The 25,870-nt window shown below is 44.9% G+C and overlaps 2 long non-coding RNA genes across 3 annotated transcripts in view; one reads left to right on the top strand and one right to left on the bottom strand.

Annotated features, from left to right (window-relative positions):
- Positions 1–25,870, top strand: part of LOC118968054 (uncharacterized) — a 53,810-nt gene that overhangs the window by 2,987 nt on the left and 24,953 nt on the right. The gene's annotated exons all lie outside the window — the stretch shown is intronic.
- Positions 161–25,029, bottom strand: LOC108394756 (uncharacterized). Of its 2 annotated transcripts, XR_001852504.3 has the most exons (5): positions 20,102–25,029; positions 19,944–20,005; positions 14,254–14,369; positions 2,401–2,513; positions 161–2,179 (listed from the first exon to the last, which is right to left on the bottom strand). It is a non-coding gene; the product is annotated as an uncharacterized lncRNA (long non-coding RNA). The 2 variants fall into 2 exon arrangements; XR_012122685.1 differs by lacking the exons at positions 19,944–20,005; positions 20,102–25,029 and adding an exon at positions 15,014–15,084.

The following is a 25,870-nucleotide window of genomic DNA, read 5'->3' as shown; positions in this document are numbered from 1 at the left end:
AAGGTGGAGAGAAGACACGTGACCAACATCACAAACCATCAGGGAAATGCAAATCAAAACCACAGGGAGGTATCACCTCACACCTGTCAGAATGGCTATTATCAAAAAGAGATTGCAAATGCTGGCAAGGATATGAAGAAAAGGGAAGCCTTGTGCAATGTTGATGGGAATGTAAACTGGTGTAGCCATTATGGAAAACAGTATAGCGATTCCTCAAGAAATTAAAAACAGAACTACCATATGAGCCAGCAATCCCACTCTTGGGTATATGCACAAAGGAAACAAACCATTATCTTGAAAAGATAACTGCACTCCATGTTCATCTCAGCATTATTCACAATAGTCAAGGTATGGAAACAATGTAAGTACCCATCACTGGCCGAATGGATCAAAAGAATATTATACGCACACTCCCCCACACAAAAAAATATGGAATATTTTTCAGCCATAAAAAGAAAGAAATCCTGTCCTATGTGACAACGTGGATGAGCCTGAGGGGCATTATGCTAAAGGAATAAGCCAGACAGAGAAAGACAAATTATCACACAGCATCACTTATATGTGGAGTCTAAAAAAAATAGACAAACTCATAGAAATAGAGAGTAGAAAGGTCGGGGAGATACAGAGGGGCTGGTAAAAGGTCACAAATTTTCAGCTGTAAGATGAATAAGGTCTGAGGATCTAATATATTATATGGTGACTATAATTGCTAATACTTTATTGTATAATCAAAATGTGCTAGGAGAGTAGAACTAAAATGTTCTTACCAGGAAAAAAAAAAAAAAAGGATAAAAGGTGGGGTGGAAAAAAAAGAGATACATGAGAGGTTGTGCTCCTGCTCAGTGAACAGACTGCTTCCCAGTTGCTCACTCTGTCCCTTCTCAGAGGCTGCATGATACCAGAGACATGGGGCCATCTGAGTTGCTACAATGCCTCCGCCCAGCCAACTGAGTGCCCTAGAGAGCAGGAGACCAGGTATTCTTTCCCCAGCTCCTATACCGGAGTCCTGGACTAAAAGACAATCAGTAGCTAATAAGGAGAATCACACATTTGTGCACTGTGTTTCTGCTTACAAAACATATTCACATCTGTTATCCTATCAGATTGGCCTTACCACCCCTATTTTACTGTCTGAAAGACCAGGAGGCTTGCCTAAGGCCTCTCAGCTGGTGGAGATCTAAGTATGCTCCCATCACAGCTTGGGTGCTACTTGAAAATGATAGCTGAAGGGATTTTGTTTGAAACACTTACTATGTCTCAGACCATATGCTATATGCTTTATATCCATCATCTCATTTAATCCTCGTAATAGCTTTGTAAGGTATATGCTACCATTTGATAAGTACAGAAACTGCGAGTCCCAATGTAGAGCTATTTGACCAGGGTCACACAGCAATTGAAACAGAGCCATGGCTTGGAACCAGGTCCATTCTTCAGAGCCTTCCAGAGTCTTCAGAGCTCATGCTCTCAACTGCCACACTTCCTACCAACAGTTTTTTCCCCAACTCCAAAGCCATATTTGGTGGCTATGCAACATCCTTTCCTACAAGGTGTCGATATTGCTTGTCCTTTGCCTCATCCCCATATCCAAGACAAGCCAGGGCAGAAGGAATAAGCATGAGTGGACATAAAAAGGTAAAAGAATACGATCGGGGTCAACACAACAGTTAAGCAATAGATCTGAGATTAGAATAAGTTTTGTTGGATTCTGTAGCCTATACTTCTAACCAACATAAAATATCATCTTCAATCATATTTAATTAATTTAGTATTTAATTTTATATACTTATATTTTATAATGGAATACTTGTAGTTCATTAATTTCTCATTTATGATTCCTACAACATTGCATTATAATTAAGGATTCATTTGTTTACTTAAGTATTCAATAGATCACACATACACAGTGCTTAGTGCACAAAGTTCCTGTAGAAAGCAGGGAATCTCCAAGTAGTTCTGAGCTTCTCCAGAGTGTGGACTGGGTCTCAATTGCCTTTTTAGTTGTGGCGCTTAGCTCAGTGCCCAGCACAGACAGCATTGCTACTTAGAGTTAGAGCGATGAATGAAATAAATGAGTAGAGTTGCTGAAATTCCAGCCTCATTTTCTGATTTCCTTTGCTGATCTCCAGTGCTTTTTCCATTACATCACAGCTACAAAGATGTGGAGTTGCTGGAACACCTAGTGGTACAATGGTACAAGCCAGGATGCATATGAACTTCCAAGGGGTGGACTGTGTACAGAAAGTAGGGCAAGCATGTGGACTCTAAACCCAACTTGCTTGGGTTCACATTCTGACTCTACCACATATTAGTTATGGGACCTCAGGCAAGTTACTCATACTCTCCCATCAACAGGAGGGGTACCACAGGGAAGACTTAGGGAATAGGGGTCACCATTACCTGGGTGAAGGCATCTCAGGCTCCACCAATGGGCAAGGCAGATGGGGCATTTGCAGTCAGAGCCTTAATGCTTCTCCATCAGAGTCCTCTTGTGGCCAGCTCTGTACTCCTGCCTTGACAAATGCATAAAGCCTTGTTAATAATGAATAGGCCCCGTCTGCCTTGCTTAACACTGAGCTCCAAGCAGATGCACAGTCCTTTATAAATGATCCAGTCCAGCTGATTAGGCCCCATGGGGCGCATTCCAGCAGCCAGCCTCTTGTTCCCCATAATGGAATCATAATGTTAATGTGATTTCAATTAGGACTACATTACAGAACACAGGTGCTAGAGTGAGCCTGTGGGCCTGGAGGCCTCCCCAGGGACTCATTTTCCTGGGAAAGGTACGTGTGTTTCCAAGGTCTCTGCCAACTTCAGAAAAAGCAAGTCACCCCACTGAAGGTAGGTCGTGCAAGCAGAGACAACAGGTATCCAGGCCCTGCTTTTCCTAGGCCCTGGACCTGTGTTTCTTATTCAGATTTGACTGGTGTGTAGCCTTTAGAGGAGAAAACCTGTCTTGGGGATCTCTGAGGTTCACAGGCCCAGTACTGGCCCAAGAACCAAAATCTTACTCAAGGAAGATGTCTTTCCATTGTAAATTCTCATTGCAAAAGAGAGGCATTGTCTTGATAAATGGCAAGAGCATTTGTTTCTAAATAAAAATACCTCACATGTAAGGAGGGTTTACTATATGCCAGATATAATTTTTTGTACTTTATGTATATGAACTCATTTCTTAGAGTTTTTATTATCAGAATGAAAGCATGCAGGCATTTAAAAATTTTTTCCACAGGATGCAAGCATCCCCAAGAACACATTTCCAGTCCCTAGTCTGAGAAACCCCTGTCTGGAGCAGCCAGTCCAGATGGGACTTTGAAACCCACTGGGCCCATTCTCATTCTCCAGATGAGGGAGCAGAGAGCCAGAGAGGGGAAGGCGCTTGCTCAGGGTGTCTGAGCAAGTCAGGGGCCAAAAGGAGAGCAGAACCCAGGTGTCCTGACTCCTAGTCCCAGTGCTTCCACATGCTTATTGTGGAAGAAAGTACAAAGAGGAAAATAAAAATCATCTGAAATTTGACTGCCCAGAAATCTCCATTGCTAATGTCAGGCAGAAAGACAGAAATGAGCAGGATGGAAAGGAGGAAGAGTCCCCCAAAGATGATTCAGGGAGTCGATCAGGTGGAACCAGAAAGCCAAAAATGACTCAAAGCGTTAATCAGATGAAGCCACAGTGTCCAGGGGTGACTCAGGAAATGTCCAAGGTCCCCCAGATAAGAAATATCAAAGGCGCAAGCACAGCACAGCCCCTGTCCCCATTTCACCAATCAGAACAAGCCTAGAGAACCGACAGCTGTCAATCAAGGACCTCTCTGCCATGCCAAAACCACATAAAAGAAGCCTCAGAACGAGCATTAACGCCTGCCTGTCTTATCTTAGGCAGGCCCCCTCTGTGACTCTATGCAGAGTGTATTAAAACTTACTTTGCTTTCTTGACTTTGGTCTCTTGTCTGACTGTATCTGACTTCCCTGCGACACTGAGCTGAGTCCTTTCCTTCCTAATACTAAGATTCTAGAATATCCTTCACTCTATAAATATATACCCACTCATAAAATGCGATAATAATAAATAGGTTATATTGTAACCTGATATTCTTTCGTGCCTAAATAGAGCATCTAGCTGGGCAGCCCTTGGGCATTTGTTTCTGAGACCCCGTCAATCTAATGACCCAATAGGCCCAGGGTGGCTTTTCTTGAAAGCTGCATCTTGCCCAGATTATCCTATGACTCCTTTGTTCCAAATACTAAAAACTATTTGTTTCCCTAATTGAGTCCTCTCAGTTCATGCCTCCATTCCCTTGTACTTGCAGTGACCTCTGCTTGTTAAGTCATTCTCTGCCTAGCAAAATCATATGCAACTCAAGTATTACCTCTGCAGTGAGGCCTCCCCTGACCTCCCCTGACCTTTCCCTCTCCTCCCCACATTCTTCTCTTGCAGTGCTTCTGCAGGATTTTTTTAAAAGTCTTGTTGGAGCATCTATGGCTTTGAATTTCTACTGTAAAGAGTGCCTATAAATATATATAACGTCAAGGATATCTTCAACCTGTAAATAAAATATACATTTGTGTGTATATATATATATGTGTATGTATGTATATGTATGTGTGTGTGTGTATATATAATTATCTATGCTTCTAGACCTTATGGATGCCCTATATTTTCACAGCTCAGTCTCCTTCACTTCATGGTGAGCACTGGAAGTTAGAGAAATGGTATCTTCTTCATATTTGTCTCCCCACGGAAGTACTTAAGTTATTATTTATCTCCGTTTCCTCAACTATAATGGAACCCACTGGATAGAGGTAGATTAAATGATATCATGCAAGTAAAGCAATTAACCCAGCACCTGACACATAGTCAGCTTTCAATAAACAGTGGCCATTATAGTTCATAGTGGTATAGTTGTTGTTATTGTTCTTAAGCCTATGGTCTTTTGAACAAGGGGTGTACAGAGTGAGGGAGGGATGGCAATGACTAAATGATGGAAGGATGGCTAATGAGTAAAAGGATGAAAAGACAGAAGATGATGGGCGATGTGTAGAGGATGTATGGATAGTTGAATAGATGGATAGATGGATCAGTGGATGAATGAAAAGTCTGTCCTCTTTTTTCATCAGTAAGGATAGAAAGAAGAAGACAATGGCAGGAATATCAAAAGGTCTAGTGACTGGAGACAAAACTCAAAGACTGCTTGTTACCCAAGCCTTTGACCATAGCCCAAGTCTCACCTAGGGCGTGTAACTTAGCCTTCCACTGGCTGCTTCTAGGCCACCTTGAGGTCTGTTCCTGGGATAAGTAGAGTCTGCCCTTGGAGCATCTGAAGGACCAGATGCTGGGCCACAAAACTGCCCTTGGACAGAGAGGCTCCCTCAAAGCCCTGGGAAATCCCAGTTCACAGGACCGTGAAGTTGTTCCTTCATGGAGCTACTGAGCCCCATGTCCACTGGCAAAGAAGAGTGAATGATTATTGTGACCTGAGGGTCTCAGAAATGAATGCCCCAGTGCTGTGTAGCCAGCCCTAGCCTCTCACACACTCCCTAGAGAAGGATAAGCCCACCCAGCTGCCTGAGCTGGGTTATAGGAGGAATGAGGTGCAGGGCAAACCTCCAGCACAGAGCTCGGAAGGGAGCCCAGAATCCTTGAGCAATGGGAGCAAGAGGGACTCAGGGTACTCCCAGGCCGCCTCACCCTTTGGAAAAATGGAGACACAGAAGTGAGAGAGGTCGACAGTCCCAAGGTGCCCCACAGATCAATCAATGGCAGAGTTGGGCTTACTCACAGATCCCAGGCCTGGGTTCATTCTCCATCCTCACTGCCCCCAGACTCTCTTATCTATTCCTTGGCTGGATACATGGCACCAGACAGAAGCACCGGGCTTCCTGAGGCTTCTCAGTGGGACCAGACCTGGGGACAGTTTCCTCAGGCTTATTTATATTTAAACTGCTGTTCCTTTCACTGCAATCCCTATAACGTTCCAGGTGAATCACTATCCAGAACAGAATATATATAAAATATTCCAACAGACCCTCTTCCCCAGGCCCTGTAGCTGATGAAAGAAGGCTCAGCTCACTTCACTCTGCAAGCCCCTGGTTATTATTTCAGGGACTCTGATCTGAGGAGTGAGGATGGCACAGGGGTTCCTCAGGGGAAGTGATGGAGCCAAAGTGCCTGTGGTTAGGATCCTGGCTCCTCCCCTTACCAGTTTTGTGGTGTTCAGCAAGGCATCTCCTTTCTGCCTACACTGAATGGCTGGCTGTAGGAGGAGGGGGCAAGGGATACCAGGAAGGGGTGACTTGCAAGAAAATATGAAAATTCGGCATGTATTTTGGGTCCTAGAAACCAAGGAAAGAGAGTTTGCAAAGAATGCAGGAATTTAAATGGCAGATTGAAGTCCTATCACCCTGCTCCTTGCACCCAGAGCCCACTGAAAATAAGAATAATTTGGAGAAGAAAACAAAAAAGAGCAATACCTCCATCTCTTATTAAACCAGAAAGTATACTGCCAAATTCTATAAAATATGACCTCAAACAAGAGAGGAGACAGAGCCCCATGAGGAAGAGTGTCCCTCCCCATGCACAGCTGAGAGGCCTACCCAGTGGCTGACGGGGTCTGGGCTGAGTGCAGTCCGGGAAGGCAACACTTCCCAGTCCAGACCCAGTTCAGTGCCACAGAGCAGTGTGATCCCTGCCCAGCCAGTGGTTCAGTGGCTGGCCTGCTCTAAGCAGGGTGATGGTCACAAAAACCATTGTAGGATTGAAAAAAAAGGGAAGAAATGTATATAAGAAACATAAGCAAAATGCAAAAGAGCTTATGTTGCAAGAGGATTTATTAAAAACAAAAAAACTAAAACAAAAATGTTCAAGCACACAGATTTCCATGGACTCAAAGAGATTGCAGGTGAATAACTAAGAGAAGTCAAGGTGACTTAAAGAGATTATGAGACAACAGACAAAGAAAATGAGTTGGTGGCACTCAGGAAAGAAGTGAAAGCAACAAATAAAAGACATTTAGAAATTAAAAAGACATACTGAAAATAAGAAAACAACCCATAGAATAAACAGAAGCAGCACCGAGAAGGGCACATAGCAAACACCTGGAGAAAAACACAAAAATAAGAGGAAAAGAACACACATATAAAATAGTATATTGATTTCCTAGGGTTGCTTAAATGAAGTACCACAAACTGAGCATCTTAACAGAAATTTATGCTCTTATAGTTCTGGAGGCCAGAAGTCCAAAATCCAAGTGTCAGCAGGATTGGCTCCTGAGGGCTCGAGGGAGAAGCTGCCCACAGCCCTCCCAGCTTCTGGTGATGGCTGGCAATGCTTGGTGTTTTGGGCTGGCAGCTTCAGCACTGTTCTCTGCCTCCATCATCATATGCCATTCTTGTCTCTGTGTCTCTGCCTCTCCTCTTATAAAGACATCCAGTCATATTGGATGCAGGGCCTGCTCTAATTCAGTATGACCTCATCTTAACTAACTACATCTGCAATGACTCTGTTTCCCAGTAATGTCACATTCTGGGGTACTGGGGGTTAGGACTTCAACATACCTACAGGGACACAAATCAGCCCATAACAAATAGTTATGGAAAAGACTAAAAGACACAGAGGACAGACCAGAGATACAACATTTGCAGAACTGGTGTTCCTGAAAAGAAAAATGAAACAAATGGAACAATAGTGAAAAATATTGTAACATAATGGGGAAATGCTTTCCTGAAATGAAGAGTTGAATGTCAAAACATGAAAATGATTCAGAACCATCAGCCTCAAGCATGATAATCTAATGGTTTCTGAACTCCAAGGTTAAAGACAGAATCATTTGGGAATGCAGGCAAAAATCTTGAGTCACATGAATGAGGGAAACCACGCTGGCTGCAGACTTCTCTCTAGACATATACCATGCTGGGGTCAGGTGACAACATCCACAAGGCCCTAAAGGATAGAAATTGCGACTTAAGGAATCTGTACCCCAATACAGTTTCTTTCAAAGAGAAAAGGCCACCAAAAAACATCCCCAAGCATCCAAGAACTTAGGGAAAGGATGCCTTTTACTCCTTGTAACAGTTGAGCAATAAAATCTAGTCAGTAAAGGGATTTCTCAAAATAAATAGCTCTGAATGGACAAGCCAGGGTAAGCCTATTGGTGATAAGACTGAATCCATTTAAATGTAGAAATAAAAATCATGGTGAATTTGGAGTATAGAGAACAGTGTAAATGTTGTAAACATCAACAATAAAACAATAATATTAACAGGACTAAAAAGAATTAGAAGATAGAGGAGAGAAGGGGGAGAAAGAGTGAATATTAATTTCCTAATTTTTCTCATCAAGGATTGATAAATACTTTGGATAAAGTTGGAAAAATGTCATTTTTAAAATAACAAATCATTCCAATCTCATATGATATTTTACATAATCATGTTTCTTAACTTTGAAGGGCTTGAGAGAATCTATTATCATTTGCGGTAAAAAAGAATTTTATCTAAAATTTAGCAAATTTCTTATGTTCCAATATACTGATTTATTTTTCAGGTTTTTATTTTGTATTAATTTTAGATTTACAGAAAAATTGCAGAGTTCTCCATATATCCCAGCTTCCCCTAATGTCAACATGTTATCTAACCATGCCATATTTGCCGTAATCAAGTCCAAACTTTATTCAGATTTCACCAATTTTCCCACGAGTCTCCTTTTTATGTTCCAGGATCCAATCCAGAACAGAACATTACATTAGTTGTTAGGTCTCCCTCATCTCCTCCAGTAGGAGAGTTTGTCAGGCTTTCCTTGTCTTTCATGACTTTGACACTTTTGAAGAGTCCTGGTCAGGTATTTTGTAGATCGTCCCTCAGTTAGAGTTTGTCTGAGGTTTTCTCATGGTGAGATGAACACTATAGATTTTGGAGACAAATAGCAAGACAAGTAAAAATGCCTTTCTTGTGTTCTATCAGGACGTATGCATCAACATGACTTAGTAGTGGCATTAACTTTGATCACTTGGTTAAGGTGGGGCTTGCCAGGTTTCTCTGTGAAAAGAAATTGTTTTTCCCCTTCTATACTCATTTGACAGAAGTGAGTAGCTAAATCCAGCCCTTATGCAAGTGTAGAGGAATTAATCTCCACCTCCTAGAGGGAGGAGTATGAACAAATTTGTGGATACATATATTATAACCACCACAGTAGTTAACAAATACTTTTAGAGAGATACTTTGGGAACATTCATCCGTGGATCTTGCCTCAAGTAATTATTACTTTTGTGTTCGATTGCCCTCATTACTTCTATATTTTTTATTTGGAATTTTCTATGAGGAAAATTTGTCCTTTTTCCGTGATTTATTATTTAGTTAATAATTTGTTTATGTCAATATGGACTCGTGAATATTTATTTTATTCTTTGGGTTATAGTCAGTACTATCATTATTCTGTTACCCAAATTATTCCAGCCTTGGCCATTGGGAGCTTTATCAGGTTGGCTCCAGTGTCCCTTCTTTTTTCTTAATTGAATTAATGATATTTTAGGACAGTTTTAGGTTTAAAGAAGAATTGAGTGGAAAATACAGAAAATTCCCATATATTCCTTCACCACCATCCCCACCTCCCCCAGTTTCCTCTATTGTTAATATCTTGCATTAGTGTGGTACATTTGTTACAACTGCTGAGTCAATATTGATGCATTATTTTTAGTTGAAGTTCATAGTTCACATTAGCATTCACTCTTAGTGTTTTATGTTCCATGAGTTTTGACAAATGTATAATGACATGTATCCACTCTTACAATACCCTACAGAGTAGTTTTATTGCCCTACAAATCCCCTGTGCTCTATTTTTCATCCCTCCCTCCTCCTAGCCCCAGGATCTTTTTATCGTCTCTGTAGTTTTGCCTTTTCTGTAATGTCATGTAGTTGGAATCATACAGTAAGTACGTAGCCATCTTGAACTGGCTTCCCTCACTTGGCAGTATGCATTTAGGTTTCCTCCATGTCTGCTGTGGATAGATGGCTCATTTATTTTCATTGCTGAACATTTCCATGTTTGGATGTACCATTGTGTCTTTACCCATCCCCCTATCCATTTGCCTACTGGAACATCTTGATTGCTCCCAAGCTTTGCAAACTATGAATAAACCTGCTGTAAACATTCACGTATAGGTTTTTGTGTAAACACAATTTTCAGATAAATTGAGTAAATGCCTAAGAGCACAATCACTTGATCATATGGTAAGACTATGTTAGCTTTGTAAGAAACCACCAAACTGTCTTCCAAAATGGTTATAATATTTTGAATTCCCACCAGGAATGAATGAGAGCTCCTGCTGCTCCACATCCTTGCCAGAATTTGGTGTTGTTGGCATTTTACATTTTAGCCATTCTGACAGTGTGTAGTGGTATTACTGTCTTACTGTAGTGGTATTACTGAATTAAAACAATTCATTCTTGTTTTAATTTGCAGTTCCCTAATGACTTATGACATTGAGCATCTTGTGTCCTATCACATGCCTCCATACTTTTTTTGGTTTTTTTTGGTAAGCTCTTTCTTACTTTCTGGCACTACAAGATGCTCCAGGCTCATCTTATATTATTTTTCTTTCAGTCTTAGAATCAGCCATTTCTCCAGGGAGTCCTGGCTCCTTTTATTGAAAAATGGTATTTAGAAGTCAAGATCTGGATGCTAGGTATGCTTAATATTACTGGGATGTCACTGCTTCCTGGTCCTCTCTGTAGACAGAGCTAGGAAATATATGTTTACACACATAACTATATTTATTTCTGTATCTGCCTGTATATATACTATAATCAATATGATTTCATACTAACATCTTCATTGTAATCCAGCATAGCAACTTTCATTCAGGACTCCCCCTTCACTCATTTGTAATTTTTTTCTCTGTCATTGAAAACCTTGGTTCTGATAATCTGCACTTATTTGTTTTGGTGCTACTATAGATGTAAAGCAGTTTTAGAATGGCTAACCTGCATCCCTGGGAAGCAAACTAATGTGAATACAGGGTCTGTGTACAGTGTTTCCTCTTCAGCCTTACACTATACAGTCAAAATACTGTTTTTCACATTTGTTTAGGTCAGCTTCTTTTTCCCCACTGAATTTGTTTTTATATTGTTAAAGTTAAGTAAAATCAAATGCAATACTTTATATTTTAAAATAGGATATTTCTTATCATATTATTAGAGTGTATTTCTCTACTTTTCTATTATCTATCAATCCTTCTATCCATATTATGCATAAAGCAATGTGTGGAGTTATATTAATCAAATGTTAATAATCAAATGTTGGTCTTGATGATTGGACTGAGGTGATTTTTTTGCATTATTTAGGTCTGTATTCAGTAATTAATTTTTATAATAAGCATATATATTATTTTTGTAGGAAACAAGGAATTTTTCTCTAAATTCAGGGAGGAAATGGTCAACAGGTAGAACACTGCTGAGCGGTAAAATTCATATTGGGTTGAGTAACCAGAAGGTCATTTTTGAGCCTGATGAGAGCCATCTTCACTTGGGAAGAGTGAGGGGTAGGAGCCAGACTGGCTGGAAAGAAGAATAACTGAAAGGCACAGACAAGGCAGGTGATGAAGTTGAGTTCTTCTCAACATGTAGCTTGCCTAGGAACCACCCAGAGCTTATTTACTCTTCCTGAGCCCCGACTACCAGGAGTTCAATTCAGCATGTCTAGGGTGGAGCAGAGAACTTGCTTTTCCACCAAATTCCCAGGTGAGGCTGATGCTGCAGTCCTCAGACCACACAGAGCCAAACTGAAAGTCTTTTGAGAAGACTGATTGGCTGTGAGGGAGGCAGGGAGGATAATGGAGGAAGTAGCTTTGTTTGGATTATTTTGTTATTGATGTCTATTTATTTTATATCTGCACCTAGAAGTGCATAATCCAAAACAAATTAGAGAAGTACAAAAAGAAACAGACAAACCAATAAATTTAGTGGGAGATTTTAATACACCTTCCTCAGTAACTTATAGAGTGAAGTGGCAAAAAAAACCTCAGAAAGTAAGTAGATGATATGAATAACATGATTAACAAGCCATGCCTGATGTATACAGAAAAATACATGAAATAGTGACAGAATTATTTTCAAGGACACATGGAATTTGCCAAAATGATTCCATGGGGGCCATAAAATAAGTTTCAAAAAAATTTCCAAAAACTGAAATAATACAGAGTACTGCCTGGTGTTTGACCATTGTGAAATTAATTATAGTAACAACAATGTTTTCCATTGTTTAGAATTTATTTAAAAACCCTTCTATTTCTTAACCTTTTATTTGGAAACAATTTCAAATTTACAAAAAAAAAGTTGCAAAACTAAAAATAGTGCAAAGGTCACTCAGATCCTCTTTTGGGGGCACTTTACCCCCGCTGGTTTTATCATTCCCTCCCCACCAAAACTCACACTCAGTTTCTCTGAGTTCTCAGCTGAGAGCAGCACTGGCTTACTAGCCATGTGAGTCCCTTGGAAGTGGATCCTCCAGTCTCCAGTTAAGCTGCACTCACGGAGTGTGTGTGTGTGTGTGTGTGTGTGTGTGTGTGTGTGTGTGTGTGTGTGTGTGTGTGTGTGTGTGTGTGTGTGTGATTGATTATATCCTATTATTCCTATTGGTTCTGTCTCTCCATAGAACCAGGCAGGGCGGCTTCAGGTTGATGAGGACTTTCTCCGGCTTCAGGTTGATGAGGACTTTCTCCTACTGGCTACTGCTGATTATCTTTCAAATTTCACACTTCCCTGATCTCCCAACACCCAACAGACCCCCTGTAGTGCTCTGCCTCCCCTCTGTCAAGATCCCTGATCACACTGAATTAGCTTTGTCTCTTCCTCATCTGTCTGTCTCCCTGGGCTGGCTCAGCGCTTTGTCCGTCATGGTATCTCTAGCACCTGGTCCTGCACATTCTGAAGTCAGGAAGTAAGTGTTTGCTAACTGAACCAGTGTGTGAACGCAGGGCCTGATGGATGGGCCGCAGATTCTAAAGGGACTTTGATAATGGTGGAAATCCAGCACCCGCTCAGCCTCATTATTTCTGCCCTACCTCCAGAAGGTAAAATAGGAAGCCAGAGAAGCTAGAAGGCCTGCCCAGGTCACACAGCAGAGCCGCCCACTGACTGAAACTGCGGGAGAAACAAGATCAAAGGGGGTGGGGGAGGACAGTTGGAAGGTGGCCTGAATCTCTGCTCTGAGATGTCCCAGCACCCCACTGGGCCGGGGCACACTCCCCTCTTCTCCCATCTTCCCCCTCCACTGGCTGCAGGGAGCAAGCCAGCCCAGGGGCCAGAGGTGGTGGCCCCCGAAGTTTGACAACCTGTTAACTTAATCTTTGCCTGGTTTGAGGGGAGCTGGTTGTCACCTCATTTCCAAAGCAGCTCGGGGCTGCTAGGGAAACAGCTGGACTGGCCCAGATGTATGGCCCCTTCTCCCCTGCCCCAAGCAAGTAGAAGGAAAAGGACAATTGAAAGGAAACGCAGAGGCAGGAAGGCATTTTCCCAAGCCCTTGCTGGGGCTGCCCTGGGAGGGGGAGGCACCCTGAGGAAATCCCCTTCAATGGATGTTTATTTTAATGGGAGGTGAAGGGACAGGGGCTGAGACAACCCTGGGGATGGGGAGCAGATGCTGGGGCTGGGCCCGCAGATGGGCGTTTGTGAGCTTCCCAGAGGCTGTGCACGGAGCGGGTGTGTGGCCCAGAGGCAGGAGGCAGACAGCAAGGCCAGAGGCAGCTGGTGCTGAAGCCTCCACCTCAGGGTGTAGGGGGAAGTGGGTGGAGGGCACTTACTACTTGGCTCCTTCTGCACACCTCCAATATCCCCTGGGGCCCTATGATGCTCTATGCTAGGAGCTGGGCAGATGCTGACCAGCCAGTCCCGCCCTCGGGCAATAGGGGAGTCCATGGTAATGGGGGTGGGTTAAGCACAGGGGCACCCAGAGGCACAGGGACTGCAGGGCACAGGAGTAGTCCCAGGGGGCACAGAGCAGAGAGCCTACCCAGGGCTGCCCCAGGGGAAGGAGTTCTCAGGGGGCCTGTCCTCACAACCAGGCAATGGCCAGGAGAGCAGCCACAGCCTCAGTGTCTGGAAACCCAACTGGATACTGAGAGCCCCCTCCCCCAGCTTCTTTGCCCAGGTGGGTCTCTGTCATCCTTGATGGAGCTGAGGACCCTCCCTGTGACCAGCCTAACCCTAACATTCTTCAGGGCAACACTGCTATCCCTCCCACTTCCTCGTTCAGTCCACAACTCCTTACCTTGAGACACGCATGGTAGGGTTTTCAAGTTCAAAGCTGGTGCTTCATTCCTTTGCTCCATTCACTCAACAGATTTTCATGCAGCATCTCCTCTGTGCCAGGCACTGTTCTGGGTGCTGGGGATTTGTAATGAACAAATTAAGAATCCCTGTCCTTGTAGAACATCTCTCTATGAGATGATAGAGATGATAAAGAAAGGAGTAAAATATCTAGAATGTCAGGTATTGCTAGGTGCCGTGGAGGAAAATAAGGCCAGGGTGGTCATGGGGTACTCATTGCAGTGGCCATATTTCTCTTCATTCTAATGTTGAGAGGTGCATCTGTACAGGCCCAGATCTAAGTGAACTACATACAGGCTTCAGCTTGCTCCATCCTCACCACAGGCCTGAGGCTACCACACCTGCCAGCAATGACAAGCCGCTGGAGTGGGGCTACCCCTCAGTCCTCACCTTCAGAGTCTGGTCTCAGGGGGAGACAGACGAGGAAATGGGCCTCCTCCAGCCATCCAGTGAGGCCCACCTGGGGGCCTCAGCACAGGCTCCTGCTTGGCTCAGACCCAGGAGGCCTTCACTGATCAGAGGTCTTGCTGAGTATGTGGCTCTTGTCTGCTGAGAGCCCCAGCACTGCCCAGGTCCCAAGCCTTGTAGGGATCCCCCTGCCCGTGGTCAGCAGCTATGCAAGCCATGAGCTCAGGAGAAAGAATGCTGGAGGGGAGTCAGGAGGCCTGGGTTCCAGCTTGGGCCCCCATCCCTGGGCTCACCTGTCTTAGCGATCTGGGGTCCCTTTACTTCTCTCTGTCTCTCTTCTAGTCTGTGGAGGAAGGAGTTTGGCCAGTTGATCCCTGAGGCCCTGCAGAGTCTACAGCTTGGTTTTCCCATAGGCATTGGGTGCTTTAGCACTGACTGTACCCCTGGGACAAGACAAGACAGCCTCTCCCATGAATCCAGATTCAGGAGGAGCTTGTGATTCTTGGCAGTAAACTGAAGGCTAGAGAAGGAGGGCAGCTGATTTTTCACTGGGGTACCATCAATTAAAAAACTAAATAAAAAATTTTAACTTAAGCCTTTCCACATTTCCTCCTCTTCCAAAAACATCAAGACTGCTTAGGAAAATAAAGGCTGATGACCTGTTCTGGGGTTGGCCTTGCTGACACATGTCAGGGCCTGACGCATAGCAGGAGCTGCCACCAGCGCCCTCTGCATTCGCTCTCATGAGCATGGATTCAGCTGCCTTCCCCACATACACACCTGCTGGGGTTAAGCCCAGAGCTGGGACACAGACGCCCTACTTGATTCCTCTCAGAAACCCCCTCTCACCCCGTTGCACACACACAGACACACACAGATACACATACACACCGACATATGCATACACACAAACACACGTAGACACACAGACACACAGAAACACATACTCCCACCCCACCCTCTGGGGTGCTTTACACATCCCTTAGTCAGTGATTAAGACATATTTGCTAAATAATAAATGAGTGCAAACTCTCAGATCCAGGAAACCAGAGAGCCCAGCTGGGCCTTGCCTGTCTGCAGCTCCCTGGCCTCCCAAGCAGCCTGCAGTCTGCTCAGAGGCAGAGACCTTGCAGAGCTGGAGCATGGGGCAGGAAGAAAGTGCAGAGCTGGTTGTCTCCCTGGGGCTGGCCATGATGTTTCCTTTGCAAATTTCAGTACTGGGAAGCTGGCATTGAGTGGGAATATCTTGGAAGAAGCAGAAAATGAAGACGGAGCTATGTCCTGGGAGGGGCTTCTGAGAGTATTGCTCTGGCCTGACCTGGGAATGTCTCTGATTCCTGTGCTCCTCCTGCCCCTAATGGACTCCCCACCCACCGTTTGGCAGGGCCTGTGAGCACTCTGGGTGCAGACCAGCCAGTACATATGTGCAGAGACTAGCAAGTCTTCAATCATATCTTCTGTGATCTGGCCACCAGGTCCAGCTGAGCTGCTCCCCTGCTTAATTTGAACTTGATTCTCTCCAGATGCAATGAGGTACACAGAGAGAAATCATCAACCCACATATATCCTGTCTGGGGCACCTCTCTAGAGTAAACAGCTCCCAGTTGAGCTGGCTGTGGGGGTTGGCGGATGGAGGGGTGTGTGTGGGGGCATGGACTGAGCATCAGATGTTGCTGAGATGACTTGTTGAGGGCAGGCAAGGCCCAGTTCTGGCCCCAAAGAGTGTCCCCAACCTGCACCTGAGCCTCAAGGCTGCTGCTGCCCCAAGAGGCACAGGTGGAAGGTTCAAGATGGAAGTTGTAGGCATCAAGCTTCCAAATCAGATTCCTGGTGGGGGAGGATGTGAGGGAAGAGGTACATCTAAGACAGAAAATTCTATCCAGCCCTGGAAGGCCCTTTAGGAATCATCTTATCTAGTGGTTTACAATTTGAAGTTTTGTGTACCCAGTTAAAAATTACAAAAATAGAAGGCGGGTTTCTGACAAGGTTACCATTACTAGCCCTTATTTCATAAAGGAAATAGCACTCTTTAAGGTAAAAAATGTAAGGAGAAGGTGGGCATGATTACAAGACAATGGGCAACTCTCTACATGGAAAACTGGACTTTCTGGAAAGCTCAATATACAATGCTTGTTTTTCTTAATTGGTAATAAAAACCTCATCATTAACTACCTCTAGTGGGTAGCATGTTGTTGGAACAATGTGGAAACTGAGGCCCGGAAAAGAAGTGATGTCGGAGGTCCCGTGGTGAGTGGGCAGCAGAGTAGATTCTGAGTTCAGGGCTCTTTCCACAACGTTAATTTCTCAGAACTAGGTGGGCTCCAAGGGCTTGGAGGGATGGGAGCCTGGTCCCTGCTAGAAGCCTGGAAGGGTGGCTGTGCCTAGAGCCCTGGGGAAGGGGAGCCTGGAACCCAGCTCTTCTCAGCTTCTCACAGTCCCTTGGGACCCAATGTGTAGCTTCAAACACTTGCCTTCTGCCCAACAGCCAACAGTTCCTCTGGGAATGCTCTGTGCCCTCAGCTGCCAGCATTCCTGGCATGATGTTTCTCTGGTGCCAGGAGGGAGGGCACCATGTGTTCCCCATACGCCACTGGGGTGGGAAGTTTACACTGAACAGCTGAGCTGGCTTCTCCTACTTCTTCCTCTAGCAGGCTTCTCTGCCTCTCTTCTCTTTGTCTTCCTCAAGAGATCTCCTACTCCTGACCAAGGAGGAGATAAAATAGTATGTTTTATTTGCAAAGCATGTTTTCTTTCCAAAGCATGTCCACATTCACTGGTTTCAATTAAACAAGTAACATATATGGGGAAAATGGAAGTTTCTATGGCCAGGATCCTTACCTGACCCTAAGCTACTTGATGATGTAATTGGCCTACTGCTAGGCTACTGCTCCCACACCTGTTAGCAACGAGCTATTATTGACCAAATCACTATATAAAGAGCTCCACCCAGTGCTCTGGGTGGAGGCAGAGACTGAGGTGGGTTGTGTACCTGCAGACTGCTGGATGCAGGCATGGTTCTAGTACTTGACCTACCACTGTGAGAATAAAGCTGGGTATAAATCCTTTTACCCCAAGAACACTCCATTGTAATTTCTTGGTCTCACTGAATCCATAGTGAATTTGCCTGGGACTGAAACTCTCAGGCAAGACAGCATACCATAAAGTTAAACAAATCAAACAGGCATATACCCTGCAGGGACAGGTAAAGGTAAACTCCTTAGAGGATAACCAGACTTCTGTCTCTCCATCCATTTGTTTACCCCATCACCCATCTGTGGGGAAGGTGGGGTTCCTATGGCCAGGATCCTCACTGAACTTAAACCACTTGATGATGTAACTGACCTGTTGCTAGGCTACTACTTCCACACCGTAGGCAATAAGCTATTACTGCACTATATAGAGAGCTTGGCCCAGTGCTCTGGGTGAGGCAGAGATGAACAGTGCTTGACCTCCCACAGGGAGAACAAGCCGGGTAATAAACCCTTTCACCCCAAAGAAACGTTCTACTGTCATTTCTTTGGTCACACTGAATCCAAACTTGCCTGGGGCTGAAACCCATTGGCAAGACGCCATCCAACCTACCATCCAGCCTGCCATCTCTCCATTTCTCCATCCATCTTCCTCCCCTCCATTCTTCCTGCCATTCATCTCTCCCTTTCTCTTTCTACCTCTACCTCTAGAGGTAGAAATTTCTAGAGATAATTTCTAGAAAAATCTTGAGGTAGAATTCCTCTATTCCCTCTCTACTTTTCCATCTCTTCATCCCTCCATTTTTCCATTCCTCCATCCTTCCCACCACCCAACTTTCTACCCCTTTATCCCTTCACCTAGCCCATCAGTCATGCTTCCCTCTCATCCTCCAACCATCACTCATCCATCCAACCATTAATCCCTTTAGCCACCCACCCATTCAACCACCATCCATCCACCCACCCACCCATCCATCCATCCATCCATCCATCCATCCATCCACCCACCCACCCATCCATCCATCCATCCAGCTCTCTATGCCTCTCTCAATCTCTCCATCCCTCATTCCTCCATCTACTTTCCACCCTTCCACACTTTCATCAGTCTATCTCTCCATCACCCCACACCTTCCTCTATCCTTTCTTCCATCTTCCCCTCTCTCCCTTCTCCGTCCATCCCTTCCCCCACCCCCATTTCCTTCACCTAGGCAACCAGCCCTCCATCCATCTCCATCCCCCTCCATCCCTCCTCCCATCCTCCTATCTCTCCATCCTTCTCTCCACTTACCAGGCACTACCACTGTGCCCCCTCAGGGGACCTGCATGCTACACACTGCGGTATCGCAGTAAATGTTTGTTGAATGGACCTAATGGCACCCCTGCCTTTCAGAGCTTACACTACAGTGAGGGTCAAGTCCACAACTCACTCCATCGCACTAAGTCTGCAGCTGGGCCTGGTCTGTGCTTGGGAAGCAGGTAGAGAAATACTGGAAGGATGCAGCTTCTATGAGTACTTAGAGCGAGCTAGGAGCCTTACTTGTGCACTCTCTTAATTCTTCATAGTGTTCCTATGAGGAAGATGTGATTTACCCCCATTTTGCTACTAAGCAACTGTGCCCAGAGGCCCTAGCATAGGAAGAAAATCTGAGGGCACCTCTGCCCCACCATCAGTTCCACTTTGGGGATCAAATGTGTGGTGCCTTTTCTGGTTTGACTATAAACCCCTCCTGCAGCAAATCCTGTGTTTCACCAAACAGCCCACACCTCAAGGCTTGATGTGTTTTGTCCTGCTTGTTCCCCCATCCTGAAACATCCTAGTCATCTTCTCTAGCGGAAGAAATCCTACCCCACTCTCTAACACTCATCTCCAATAATGCCTCCCTTGGAGGCCTTCCAAGATTACCGCCCCCCTCCATTTATTTCAGCAAGGCTAATCATTGCTTTTTACCCTCACACAAAACTTTATTGATTTCCACTTCACACACACTGCATTCTTCACCCTGTCTGAAGGTGTGTAGGGTGAGGGATTGTGCATCTGTCTTCTCCTTCTGAGCTCTCTAAGTGGGTTGGGGACATGCTGAGTCACCTTGGTCCCCCCACTACACATAACCTAACACCAGAACATGCAGAATGGACAAGCAATAAATATAGTTGAACCAGATTTATAACCAGGGGTGATATTAAAACTATTTACCAACCAGTAGAGCATGGAAAACCAGTCAGAAAATAAAGAAACAAAAGAGCATCATCCTACCTGTAATTTCCAAGGGGCTCAACTTTTGGCCCAGCAGCTCCAGACCTGATGCCTTCCTCAGCCTGGGAAAGAAGTTGAGATGTGGTCAGTCTCTGGGGAGGTTTGGAAGAAGGGCACTGGCTGTGAACCTGGGAAGCCCAGGTTTGATCAGAACATACCTGACACCTCCTTTTCTTGCCTTTCCTGTCCTACTCCAGCCTGGGCTAGGCCATACAGGCATCTGGGAAGGGAGGAGGAGAATCTGGGAAGCAAACATTAAAAGCGAATGTGTAACAAGTGCTACATGTACTCTAGGGGCCTAGAATTGATGTGTACAATCTCATTTAATCTAAATTACCCTCTGGGGTGGGCACCATTGTTAACCCCATTGTACAAATAGAAGAATGAGGCTCAGGAAGATGAGACATTTCCCAGACTTCCAAGCTAGGAAGCATATAGCTGGGGTTGGAATTCAAGCAGTGGGATTCCCCAGGACCCAGTGTGTCAGGACAGCCCATACTCCTGGCCTGGCTCTGCAGTGAGCTGAGAGGGAACCTGGGTGTAGAATTGCGTGGGTCCCTTTTAGGACAAGAGAAGGGTTGGCTCCCCGGGCCTGGGACAATCAGAACAAGAGTAGAAACAATGACATCAGGCCCACTTCCTTCCTTGTCTGTGCTGCATTTGTGGTCTTCCTTAGCTCTCAGTTCTCATTTCATTCTCATGGTCATTTGGCAGATGAAACAACTGAGGCTCAGAGAGGCTAACTGACTTATCCGGTTGCATCTCTGGGCAGTGGCCAAGCTGAGGCCCAGCTGTGTGGCTCCTGCTTATTACTTCTTGCTGTCTCTCTGCTGTTGACGCATGAATATCTATGTCTGGCATGCACAGGTACACTGGGAGATCACAGGGCTGTGGCCAGAAGGGTGATCCGGTCAGCACTTAAGGAGGAAAAAAGGACCACTGACTCCCAAGCCTTAAAGGCCCCGGCTTCATAAGGAGCCCCTGCCCTGGGAACTCCTGTCCAGTGCCCCAGGCAGGAGTCATCTTCCCTCCCAGTTACTGGACCTGGCATTGCTTGGTCAGAGGGACATGCTTCTGTGGCTGCCTTCCCCAGGAGGGCAGGAGGAGTCAGGAGCCCCCTGCTTAACCAACCTCATGTGTCCAGGGCCTGCCCAGGGCAGGCACAACAGATTAGTGCCACCCCTGCCAGTCTGTGTGAGTGAATGGGTGGAGATGGGTAGTGGGGAGGAGACAATGGGGACAGGGAGATGGGAGGGCAGCAGCCAGGGAGAAAAAGAACCGAGTGCCCAGATTTTAAGTTTCTTCTTGGGGACCCAGAAGCTTGGCCTGAATGTGGAATGCCTTCCCCACACTTCTGGCCTCTCTTATTTCTCAGCCTCCATGTAGTTTTCTGCCCCTAAGATCTTGCAGCCAATGGCAGGTGAAAAGAAAGAGGAAGCAAAGTTGGCTGGAAGCAGAAGTGGTTTTCCTTCCTATGGAGTTTCCTTCCACTTCGCTCCAGGTTGGGGAGAAAGGCAAAGTCCACAAACTCACAGGGCTCATTGCCTGCATCCCTGCAGCCATCCCCTCCCCACACCCCAGGGTCTAGTAGGAACTGAGCTGGAAAGCCCTGGAAAAATAGTGGCAGGGATGCCATTCCCTGGGAGGCAGGAAAGCCCAGCTCTCCGGCCAGGGCTTAGCATGGGAATTTCCAATACTGCTCCTCCCCCATCACTGCTCTGGGGTCAGAACTGGGGAGGCCAGAAGGGAACTAACATTCAGCAAACCCATATGTGACCATTTATGTCTCATGCGGTCTTCACAATAACCCCACGTGTAGAAGTCTATCCCCCTTTTACAGATGGAAATCTGAGGTTCAGCAAACTTACACAACTGGAGAGCAGTGTGGGTGGGATCTGAGCTTAACTGTGTATTCTTTCAAAGCCTGTCCACCTGTAGGAGGCAGATGCAAGTCGCTCTAGGTTGTATACTTTCTAAGGGATTCTGCTGCTTATTCCAGGCCACCAGCAAAGATGGCTCTTTGCCCAGGTTAAAGTGAATCAGATGGACCTTCTCTGAAATTTCCTGGAGAGTCCCATTTCATGTCACTCACTTGACGCCTCTCACTGAAAGTGACTCTGGCCACTACAGGGGATCCTCTGAGTGCGTGGGTTTGTGTGGGCAATGCAGATGGCCTGAACAGAACTTCACAAGGTCAGCCCCGCCCAGGCTCTGCAATAGGGGATAAGACTCAGGACCCACGGTCACTGGAAGGTGGCTGCAGAGGGACTGTTTCGCCAGTGGGTTTCAGCCCTGGGTAAGTTCCCTATGGATTCAGTGAGACTGAGGAACGACAATGAACATTCCTGGGGTAAAAGGGTTTATTACCCAGCTTTATTCTCTTGGCAATAGGTAGAGCACTAGAATCATGTCTGCATCCAGCAGTCTGCAGATCTGTAATCCTCCATCTCTGCCTCCATTCAGAGCACTGGGCAGAGCTCTTTATATAGTGACTCAGTCAATGATAGCTTATTGCCTACGGGTATGGAAGCAGTAGCCTAGCAGCAGGCCAATTAAATCATCAAGTAGTTTAGGTTCAGGTGAGGATCCTGGCCAGAAGAAATTGAATTTTCCCCACAGAGACCATCCATGGGGATGCCCTGTGAAGGCTGAGCAAGGCAATATGGACTTTGTACAAAGAACTGTGCTAGATTTCAGTGGATTCTAGATTCAGGAGAAGGGCTTGTAAAAGGCCATTTTTGCAGCCACATGGGGGATTCAGCTGGCTTTTTGGAGAGATGTGACTGGAGTCTGGGGCTGGGGAAGCCATCACTGGGACCTCCGCACAAGCTCCAGGCCCCGATAGCCACCCTCCAAGGCCAGGAAGTTGGGAAACCTGGTATCTCCTGTATCCTTTGTAAAGAAGGTATCCTTTGTGCTAATGCAAGTTAGCTGTAACTTTGGACAGATTTACATATAGGTATATTTGGTTTTAGCTGGGTGTCCAACCCAGCTCTCTGTGGAACCCCATGACACAGTTCTGCCTGTATGCTCATGAGTCCTGCTACCCATAAACCCACTTAGAGAACACAGAAAACACTATCTTTCAACATCTGCCTGTTTGAGGGTAGAAAATGCCCTGCAATGATAGAGTTCCATTAGCCAACTGTTCTACAGCCAGAGCCCCAGGTAGGAAGGAGCACTGGAGCCCAGAAGCAGGGGAGGGAGAAGGAATGGGGGAGATGGCAGCCCCAATCCACCCGGCTGTTCAAACATCCAGGCCCCCTCCCTCTTCCTTCCAAAGTCCTCAGTCAGCACTCAGCCTGGCTCACAGCCACCCTGGGTCCCTGCAGTAAACACCTTATAGAGATTTTTTTCCAGCAGACAGGAGGCATCTCTCTAAACCTCAGAGGTTAGACAGCTGCCAGCTCTGGAGAAGCCACCAGGGTTGGGCAGAACATGAAATGGAAAGAGCGGCCCTGCTGGGCTCCGAGGCAAGCATGGGAAAGAGCATGGGGGGAGGTGATAGACTAGGGGTGTTGGCTGCAGCCACCACCCCATCTCACTGTTCCCATGTTCTCACCTCTAGCCATTATTCACACTGGCTTCTCCTTCTATCCCTTCTCTCTGAGTATCAAAATGCTGCCCATTTTCAAGGCCCCCAGGAAAGTACTTCCAGATGGAGATCATCCCTCCAACCTCATTGTTTCCTGGGGCCCTGGTCATTTTCTCCCTCATATGGTGGGTATGGGTGCCGCTCATGCCTGCCTTCCTGCAACCCTTGAGGCCAAGCTGTGAACTGAGTCCTGCCATGGAATCCCAAGAGGGTGCCTGCAACAGGGCCGTGGGGAGGAGCAGGAGGAACTAATGTTTCCTAACTTAGGAATTTTGCATTTGCTAATACTTTCCTTACTTAGCTCCTTAATCCTCACACCAAAGTGTTGAAGAAGGCACTGCTTTCCACATTTTATGGATGAGGCACTTGTAAACACTATCTTTTTTATTATTCCCATTTTCTAATATTCCTGGGACATAGAAACATACTGGATTTTTCTATGTTGATTTTGTAGCCACCTGCCCTGTTAAATTCTCTTATTGTTAAATTCTTTTGGGTTATCCATGGAACAATGAGATCATTTGCAAGTATTTATTATTTTTTCTTTCTTTCCAGTATTTATATCCTTTGATCTTTTAAAAAATTTGTTTTATCTTATTTTCTGTCTTACTGTGCTGGCTGGGACCTCCAATATAATATTGCCTAAGAGTGGTATTAGCAGGCATCTTTGTCTCGTGCCTGATTTTAAAGGGAATGTGTTCAGTCTTTCCTCATGCTTTAATGTTTGCACCAGAGTTTCTGTAGCTACTGCTCACTAGGCTAAAGAAATATTTCTTCCTCGTTTTCTAAGACTCTTTTCATGAATGAATGTGCAAATTTATTGCACACTTTTTTCTGCATCTGTTGAGATTATTATATAGCATCTGTCCTTTGATGTGCCAAATGTGGTGAATTACATAGATTTCTTTTCCAAAGTCAAACCAACTTTGCATTCATAGGATAAATTGAATCTGTTATGACATGTCATCATTTTTGTTCATTAGAAAATTCAGTTTGCTAACATTTTGCCTGGAGTTTTGTCTCTATGTTCACTAGTGAGATAGTTAGCTTTTTCATCGTGTTGTGTCTAGCTTGAGTATTAAGGTTTTACTCATCTCATAAAAATGAGCTGGTAATTATCTTTTTTTTTTGACCTCTAGAATTTTTGTGTGAGACTGGAATTATCTGATGCTTGACTGTTTGATAGAATTTGCCTGTAAAGCTGTCTGAGCCTGGTGTTTTCAATTGTGGAAAGTCTGAAACTTCATATTCAGTTTCTTTTCTTGTTTTTTGTAAGAATTTTTTATTAAGGTATTATTGATATACACTCTTATGAAGGTTTCACATGGAAAACTATGTGGTTACTACATTCATCCATATTATTAAGTTCCCCCTGATACTCCATTGCAGTCACTGTCCATCAGTGTAGTAAAATGCCACAGAGTCACTACTTGTCTTCTCTGCACTACACTGTCTTCCCCATGACCCCCCTGCCAACACCATGTATACTAATCATAATCCCTTCAATCCCCTTCTCCCTCCCTCTCCACCCACCCTCCCCCACCCCTCCCCTTTGGTAACTACTAGTCCCTTCTTGGAGTTTGTGAGTCTACCACTGTTTTGTTCCTTCAGTTTTGCTTCACTGTTATACTCCACAAATGGGAGAAATCATTTGGTATTTGTCTTTATTTGCCTGGCTTATTTCACTGAGCATAATACCCTCCAGCTCCATCCATGTTGCTGCAAATGGCAGGATTTGTTTTCTTCTTATGACTGAATAATATTCCATTGTGTATATGTACCACATCTTCTTTATCCATTCATCTACTGATGACCATTTAGGTTGCTTCCATATTTTGGTTATTATAAATTGTGTTGAAATAAACATAGGGGTGCATATGTTTTTTGAATCTGAAAACTTGTATTCTTTGGGCAAATTCTTAGAAGTGGAATTCCTGGGTCAAATGGTATTTCTATGTTTAGTTTTTTGAGGAACCTCCATATTGCTTTCCACAATGGTTGAACTAATTTAAATTCCCACCAGCAGTGTAGGAGGGTTCCCCTTTCTCTGCATCCTTGCCAACATTTGTTGTTCTTGGTCTTTTTGATGTTGGCCATCCTAACTGGTATGAGGTGATATCTTATTGTGGTTTTAATTTTCATTTTCCTGATAATTAGTGATGTGGAGCATCTTTTCATGTGCCTGTTGGCCATCTGAATTTCTTCTTTAGAGAAGTGTCTGTTCATATTCTCTGCCTATTTTTTAATTGGGTTATTTGCTTTTTGGGTATTGAGGCATGTGAGTTCTTTATATATTTTGGATGTTAACTCCTTGTCAGATATGTTGTTTACA

This window comes from Manis javanica, chromosome 11 (assembly GCF_040802235.1).
Source record: "Manis javanica isolate MJ-LG chromosome 11, MJ_LKY, whole genome shotgun sequence".
NCBI lineage: Eukaryota > Metazoa > Chordata > Mammalia > Pholidota > Manidae > Manis > Manis javanica.
Note: the sequence above shows the minus strand (reverse complement) of the source record. Positions and strands in the feature narration are given on the sequence as shown.